The sequence below is a fragment of the Phyllostomus discolor genome, chromosome 10 (genome assembly GCF_004126475.2).
Source record: "Phyllostomus discolor isolate MPI-MPIP mPhyDis1 chromosome 10, mPhyDis1.pri.v3, whole genome shotgun sequence".
Lineage (NCBI taxonomy): Eukaryota > Metazoa > Chordata > Mammalia > Chiroptera > Phyllostomidae > Phyllostomus > Phyllostomus discolor.
The window spans coordinates 57,677,041-57,685,830 of NC_040912.2; positions in this window are offsets into that span (position 1 = coordinate 57,677,041).

An 8,790-nucleotide genomic window follows, 5' to 3' on the forward strand; every position below is an offset into this window, starting at 1 on the left:
ACACACAGAGATAAGTAAGGTATTATGTTTGAATGGAAAATCAGGGGACAAGATCAAGTCCAGAGACATATTTAAAACAATGCGTACTACAATAGCCTGAATAACTATTATAATTGGACAGCAAATTCAACATTGAACTTTCTTTTCTTTGGAAAGTATTTACATGAATAAGTTTTCTACAAGGTAAGACACAATCCAAAAGTGCACCTCTGTTTTGGTACTCGGGCCTAACAGACCATTCTCCCAAGGTACTTTATAATAAGGATTATGTGAAGGGGTAATCCATATTATTCCTAGAAGTTAAATGACCAGTTTCATAAGGTACGGTAAGTCCAATAATATGTTGAAATGCAATTCTGTCTAAGCAAATTCTTAAAACTAACAAAGTATTAGAATCTCAGTATATAACTCTTTTAAGGCTTGGATTGATCTGAGCATTAAAATTGAGTTCCTGGAGGAATTATTTGAATAGACTTATTTACTAAGGCACTACTCTGCATATAATTATTTCTTATTCTCTGACAAGCCTTAAAAATGAATAATTGTTTCTTAGTCTCTTAGTCTCTGACAAGCCTTAAAAATGTTGTGTTGCATTTAAGGTAGATAGTATACTCGAGGTAAAAAACAATTCAAGAAAGCTATTCTAACCAGGTACATACCTGAATCTGTTTCACTGCCTACTCAGCGTCTCAGGTGACTGTACCTGGTTGCAAAATATACACCTACATTTGCCACCTTTGTATTTTGAATAGCCGTAGGCTGCATATGTAGGTAGACTTAATGAGAATGTGCAGGCAGAGAATACAACTAATAAGAATAAAACTTTTGTTTGCTATTCATGGACAGATAAATGTTATAAAGTGTGTCCCCAAATAGCAAAACCAGATGTCTAGTTCATGTCAGAAAGCTATCATAAAGGGGAATACTTAGCGCTCTTAGCACTTTCTTTGAAGAGGCTGTCCCCTCAAAGTTATTTTTATAATTAATACTTTTTATCATTTGATACCTCCAGGTTTTATTGTCAGATGAAAAAGCATCAAGTTTGAATTAAGTCATTTATACCACTGATATGTATACATTCTGAACATCAGAAGTGAACTTGATCTTAATTCCTACAATATCAAGATGTTGAGACACTAGGCACGTTTGAAGAATAGTATTTGTTTTTCCCTTAACCAGTTTTTGGTAAATCGCCAGCTTCTGAAAATCTGCCATGTTGGACTTTAATCTACCTCCCTCATCCTTACCCTCATCTCTTTCCTGAGATGTTAAAGTGTACTTTTCAAGTATTTCCCAGTCTCATATTTCCAATTGATTTTATGTAATAGTTTCTTTTGTTATTTATAAGGTTACTGAAGCAATACATAGAGAGTATCAGCAAAAAAGTTAATCATTTTTTTATAACCATACCTACCACATTCCATCATGTATATGCTTCTAAATGCCACACTACTACATTGTTTGTGATTATGTAACTCACTCCCTGATCAAAACCAGGGTCCACATTAAACCTCTTGTGTCCTCATAATCTGTTCAAGTCTTTATGCCCACCTCCTAATACTGTGTGTAGTATATATACAACCTTTAGGCTGTTGAAATAACCAAATGTAGCAGAGATTGTTGAGCACCTCAGAATGCATCACTCCTCTCCCACTGTCTTTACTGGGCTTTGAAACAGAGAGGTCAGGCCAAATCACCTAGAGAAGGCAGGGGGAAGGGAGAAAAACCCCAAGGTAGAACTGAAGATTAAAAGGGGCTTAACCTCCCCATGGGAAGGACCGCTAGAAGAAGACTGTTGCCCAGGCAGACAAGCAGCTCTTGACTCAGGAGAAGGGAGCTTGTACATAGCATACATGGTTCAAGACTGCCCCCTTACCTCAGCATGTCACCAGAAGAGGGGCAAAGGTAAAGATAGCTGATGCTGGCCCTCATTGGTTGAAAAGATGGATACTTACACTGGCTTCCAGTGCATGTGGGATTTTGAGAGAGAACTTTAAAAACAAAGGGAGGCAGAAGTTCCTCTTGCTTTTGCCCCTCACAGCTGGGAGCAGCAGATGCCGGGACTGCTCAGGTTTTAGGCCTTGCATGGTTGGAAGCCAGCTGTGGGAGGCAAGGTTTCACACTGGTGTGTGTGCCTCACTGGATGCCAGCCAGCCCTTGGGACACTACAGCACTGTGTAGCACAGTCCATGGGTCCTGGATTGCTTCCACTCACCCAGGGAGCAACATATGGAGACTAAGCATCTCACAAATGAGATAGCTGCTGAGAGGCAATGGTGACTCTCCCCCCAGAGAGAGAGTGGGGGGCTGGAGCTGGGGAGAGGGAGACCCGTTTGAGTAACAACCTTGGGTTACAGATAAGCAATAATGGGGAACTTCTGGACACGTATTTGGTTTTTAATCTTCCTGGGTGTGGCTGGTTTTCTGTATTTTGCAGAAGTCTGCTCAGTCAGCCTAACAGGAATACTCTTAAGACCCCTCATATTGGGAACCCTGTTAATAAAATCTTATTCCCTTCACAAATCTTCATGTAACGTATATACATGGAGACAAGTATCTGGACGCTGTGCTTCACTGTGTATGTTCTGTGGCAGATCCTGGCCCACAGGATCTGTGTATGTTGTGGCTGCTAGAGAACAAATACATATGGACTACAGAGGTCTGTGTAGAAAAAGGGATGGCATGGCCACTCTCTGAGAGAGGTCAAGAGGGCCAGAGGCTCCAGTCCCTGCCTGGACAGGCTTTTATTGCTTTTCTGGGTACATTACATGGAGAGTAGTCCTCATTTACTATGCACAGGTTTACTGCAGGGGATTACCTTTTACAGATAACAAAGGAAAGCATGTTGCTAATTCCTTCAAAGAGAAGGATGTTGCAGACCAAGGGGAAAAGTGGTCGAACCTGTCACACTCCATACTTTGGAGGTTTAGCCCAGATTTTAGGAATTTGCAGTAAGCCCTTGTTGCCTCAATTCAGGGTGAGGGAGTTTTAGCAAAAGCCAGTCTCAGTAGTCTAGGTACAATGCAGGCCTGATTCCCCACAGGAAAACCTCTCCGTGGGCGTGGTCCTGCATGCCACGTGCTCCCACTGGTTTCCCATGTAAGTGCTGAGCTACATTTCCATGCCACGCAAAGCGGTTCCCTACCTTCTACCTCAGTGGGTCTTTTCAGGCTCCCTTGCTAATTCCTTCTCTTCTCCCAAACCCTTAACTTTCTAGTGCCCAACTCTTCATCCCTGGTGGTTTTAGCCAGTCTTACTATAACTGGAAAAGACACCACCATTCTGGCTGCCTGTCACTACCAAACCCAATAAACAATGACGGTAATTGAATCTTTTATGGGCGCTTTATTCAGATGGCTGGTGATCTGAGAAGATGGTGGGTTCATACCTTAACAGACCATCTTGTCTTTTCTTTCCAGGCCAGACCTTTTATAAGAGGGTGGGAGGGAGATAAACAAGGTGCAATGAGGGCTTTGAGAATCAAAAGCTGCAACATTCCTGTCCTGGGCAGTTAGCTGTTCCCAGCGGAGGGTGATCGTTTGCTCCTCCTGGAACACAAAGGTCCAGATGCCTCCAATTTGTCCCCAGGTGGTAATCTTTAGCAGTGCCCCAGGCTGCCTTCCCAGAAGCCAAGATGGGCCTTACCTGTAGTTTTTGAAACAAAAGCTTTAATATACACATTACTTGCTAGACTTATAACTTTTACCTTAAGCTAAAATTGTCCAAGTCTTGAGTCCCCTATTATTATGGCTTTAAGATAGCAACTACATGTTGAGGACTTCCAACTTGGTATTTCTGATAGGGGCCTTTTCCCCTGAACTCCAAAGTCATATTCAACTGCCTGCTTGGAATCTCCAGTCAAATGTCTGACAGATAATTCATTAATCTCAGAATCTCCAAGTCAGAATCTCATCTCCAAGCCCTACTGTTTCCCCACTCCTCGGTTCTCTCTATTGCAGTTTATCGCAATTCCATTCTCATTGCTCAATCCTAAAACCTACCTTGAACAAATTCACCCTGATCAGAGCCCCCAAAATCTTGTCTAGAATACCAAAATACTCCACTAACTGGTCTCCCTGCTTAGTCTCCTATAGTCTATTCCCAGGACAGTACAGAGAATTTTTTTAAGTCAGGTCATTCTGTCTCCTCTCTTCAAATACCATTTTTTCCCATTTTTTTCCTTTTAAATACATTTTAATGACTATGCTATTACAGTTGTCCCAATTTTTCCTTTTTGTCACCCTAGCCTCTACCCCTATTCCCTCCAGAAATCTCTCCCCTCCTAGTTCATGTCCATGGGTCACACATATGTTGACTAGTCCATTACCTAAACTGTTCTTAACATCCCGTATTTTGTACCCACAAATATGTGTTTCTTTTTAAAAGTATTTTATTTATTTTTAGTGGGGGGAGAAGAAAGAGAAACATCAATGTGTGGTTGCCTCTAGTGCACCCCCTAGTGGGGACCTGGTCTGAAAACCAGGCATATGACCTGACTGGGAATTGAGCCAGCAACCCTTTGGTTCAGAGGCCAGCACTAGTCCACTGAGCCACACCAGCCAAGGCCAATTTGTGCTTCTTAATCCCTGTAGCATCCCCCCCCCAACCCATTTTCTCTCTTCCCCCTCCCAACTGATAATCCTCCAAGTGATCTCCATGTCTGTGATTCTGTTCATGTTCTGGTTTGCTTAGTTTGTTGTTTGGATTCAATTACTGAGAGTTGTGAATTTATTGCCATTTTAATGTTCATTGTTTTGATCTTATTAAATTCCCTTTAACATTTCATATAATAATGGCTTGGTGATGACAAACTCCCTTAGTTTTACCTTTTCCAAGAAGCGCTTTATCTGCCCTTCCATTCTGAATAATAGCTTTGCTAGATAGAGTAATCTAGATTGTAGTTCTTTTTTTCATCACTTTGAATACTTCTTGCCAGTCCCTTCTAGCCTACAAAGTTTCTTAAGAAAAGTCAGCTGATAGTATTATGGGATCAATTTTGTACATAACTGCTTTTCTCTTGCTGCTTTTAAGACTCTCTCGTTAACCTTTAGCATTTTAATTATGATGTGTCTTGGTATGGTCCTCTTTGGGTCCGACTTATTTGGGACTCTCTTTGCTTCCTGGACTTGTATGTCTATTTCCTTCACCAGATTAGAAAAATTTTCTTTCATTATTTTTTTCAAGTGAGTTTTCAATTTTTTGCTTTTCCTCTTCTCCTTCTGGCACCGCTATGGTTTGGATATTGCTACCTTTAAAGATGCCCCAGAGGATCCTAAGCCTATCCTCTTTTTCCCTCCTGCTATTCTGATTGAATGCTTTTTCATTTCTTGTGTTCATAATTGTTGATTTGATTATCAACTTTATCCCCTCCACTGTTGGTTCCCTGTAAATTTTTCTTTATTTCAGTTAATGCAACCTTCATTTCTGCCTGGCTCTTTTGTATGCTGTTGAAGTACCCAGTGAGTTTCAGGAACATCCAGATAAGCAGTGTTTTGAACTTTGGGTCTGATAGGTTACTTATCACCATTTCATTTAGTTCTTTTTCTGGAATTTTGTTTTGCTGTTTCATTTAGGCCACATTTCTTTGTCTTCTCATTTTTTCCCCTGTGTATTAGGTAGAGCTGCTTTGACTCCCTCAGTAGTGTGACCTATTGTAGGAAATCACACCTATCAATTTGTATGGGATGGAGCCTTAGGTAATCTCCAGAACAGGGCAACCTGTGTCCGTGCTCTGTTGCTCTATGTGGGGAATGGCTTCCAGAGAGGACAATACCACTACCTAGAGTTTTGCCCAGAAGGAAACTGTCTCCTAGCACTTGCACCTTACTTTCTCCCATATGTTCCTGGTGCCCTTCCAGCTGTTGTCCTCGTCCTGAATCCCAGAAGGGGTGGATCTACATGAGTCCTAAATCCATTGCAGGCTCTTTAAAAAGAGCCTTGAAAATTCCAGTTTTTTTCCACCGCACAAACCTCCACTGGTGTTTCAGCCAGAAGTTATGGGGACTTATCTTCCTGGTGCTGGAACCCTGGGCTGGGTGGTCTGGACTAGGGCTGTGTCCCTAGCTGCCAAAGTACCTTTCCTTTTTTTATCCACCACACGTGGATATGGGACTGCCCATTCCCGTCTCTGTAACTCTCTGTACCACTCCATGTCTCTATTCCTCTCCGTGCTTCTGTGCCTCTCTTCATCTCCACCCCCTCCTACCCATCTGGGTAAATGTGGCCTCTTTAAACCATTGATTGTTGGACTTCTGCAGAATTTGATTTTCCAACAATTGTGGGTGATATCTGTTTTGTAGTCTAGTTGTATTTTTTGCTATAGTTGTGCATAGAGGTGAAGTGTGTTTACCTATGCCTCTATCTTTACTGGAAGTCCAAATTCCTTTATTTAAAAACCCTAAGATGAAACATGCAGATACATATGTGAGAATTTTTGCTTTGTAAAATATATATTCCTTGTGGCCAAGTTTTGGCAAACCAAAAATATTTTAGGTATACTATAAGTGGTGACCATTTAAAGAAATTTGGATAAAATCTTTAAAAAAATAGGAATATTTTTAATAACATTTGTGGTGTGACTTTTAAATTCAAGATTTTATCTTTAAAGAAGTACAAAGAGTAGGGACCTTTCAAACATTCTAGGTATGGGGATAACTTTAACCCTCACCTCAGAGAACTAGTTCTTTTTCTTTTAAATATTTTATTTTATTTATTTTTAGAGAGAGAGGAAGGGAGGGAGAAAGAGAGGGAGAGAAACATCAATGTGGGTTTGCCTCTTACATGCCCCATACTGGGGACCAGCCTACAACCCAGGCATGTGCCCTGACTGGGAATTGATCTAGCGACCCTTTGGTTCTCAGGCTGGTGCTTAATCCACTGAGCTACAACAGCCAGGGCAGAGAACTAGTTCTAATCCCAGCTGCCATCCTCCCATATGCAACTGTTACATTTCAGGAACAGGATTAGTCCCTCAATATTTCTAAATCTGTACTAAGGAACTCTGATTTTGTTTAGCATTTCTTTTCCTGGCACACACATAAAAATAGATGCTCTGTCTTTAGCTGAAATTCAGGAGAAACAGTGGCATTTCATAGCCTATGCTGATGCATAACTCAGGATGACACTCTAACCAACTACATTGGTGCATAATATTTTAATTCAGGGGCAAAATTCCAGCTGTGGACTTATCTTGTTTGTACAACAGAGAGTTGTCTCAGCCTAATCTTCACTGACTTTTTTTTTACCTTGTTGGAAACTTTCTGCAATGTTCCTACCTTTGTGTCATCCCTTCCCTATTCTATTGACCTCTTGTGATCTGCCCTTTTCCACATTTGTAAAATTGCCAGTGAGTGGGGCAAGGACAGGAGCAAAGCTAGGAGGTCAACATGTTCTGGTCTCCTGGACTTTGTCATTCAAGCTCAGAACCAGCTTGACAGTTTCAACCTTGAAATCAAACCCAAGAAGTGCTACTCTTCACCAGGGATCCTGAGCCACCTCACTAGGGGGAAACAAGTGGCCATTCTGGGAACATATTGTCTGTTTCTATCAAAGCCACCCACCTGTAGAAAGCAAAAAGGATAACTGCAGGGGATAAAGGGCAGTATGCAACATTGAGTGAAGGTGCTCAACTGGCTTCCCTCTTCTGCTTGTGTCTCCAGGGCTCTCCCTCTGAGAGCTCTCATCTACCATCTTCTTTACCCACCTGCACCTTTGGTGTGCATGAAGCTTACCTAATTAGGAAGTCCTTTCTAAGAACTTTTTGCAAGATAAATGTTCAGAATGCTACTGCTTGTAGTTGTTTCTCAAATATTAACATTTCAGTGGATAAGAAGTACCAGTTTTCTCATTGACATTCTTCTAACCTGTAGTTCTCAATGAGTGGCAATCCTTGGAATGAAAAATGTCTCAAGACATTTCTGGTTGTTACAAATGGGGTGAGGAGAGTGCTACTAGCTACTAGTAGGTTGAAAAGACAGGGATGTTGCTAAATATTTCCCCATCAGACTCAACAACACTAATTTTGGTGTGAATAAAATATATGACATTAAAATAGTTTAATTTTCTACAAGTCTCACATCCATCTTAGCTTTTCCATATTTTAAGCTCTCAGGATGAGCCTCAGGTCTAAGCCTCTGGGTCCAAAATTCCTATTGATCTCCAGGCTTATAGATCCAAATAATACCAGCAATTTCTATTACAATGTCACATTACAACCAAATAAGTCTTCCAAATCTTTCTCCCTGAATATTTTCCTTTTCTGGTAGCCTAGTTTGATTAACTTTTTCATTCAACAGATATCTATCATGTCTAATATTCCATCCAGCTACAGCACACCTAAACAATAATTGACATTTCAAGATTAAAACACAGCAAACAGAACTCTTCATCACACTTCCAACCAAACCTGTACCTGACCCAAACTTACCCACCTTGATAAAAGTTATCACCTCCTGTAAAGTCACTCCAGGAAAACTCTAGTTATTCTTGATTTCTCTATTTCCTTCTCATCCTCCATAAACAACTTTTCTTGACTCTACCCCTAAAATACATCTGATTCCTGAGTGGAAGTTGGTTTGGAGTCATAGGCAAGAATGCTGCAAGAAGAAGGCATTTAGGAAGGGCAAAAATGAACAAAGGGAGATAGGCCAAGTGTCTCTTGCAGTAATCCAGACCAGATGTTATACAGCACAGACCAGGATGTTAGCAATGCTCATAGAAAAAACTAGAGGAACTTGAAATATGTTTTAGAAACAGAATAGATAGGACTTAGTAATTAAAATCAAGGATGGG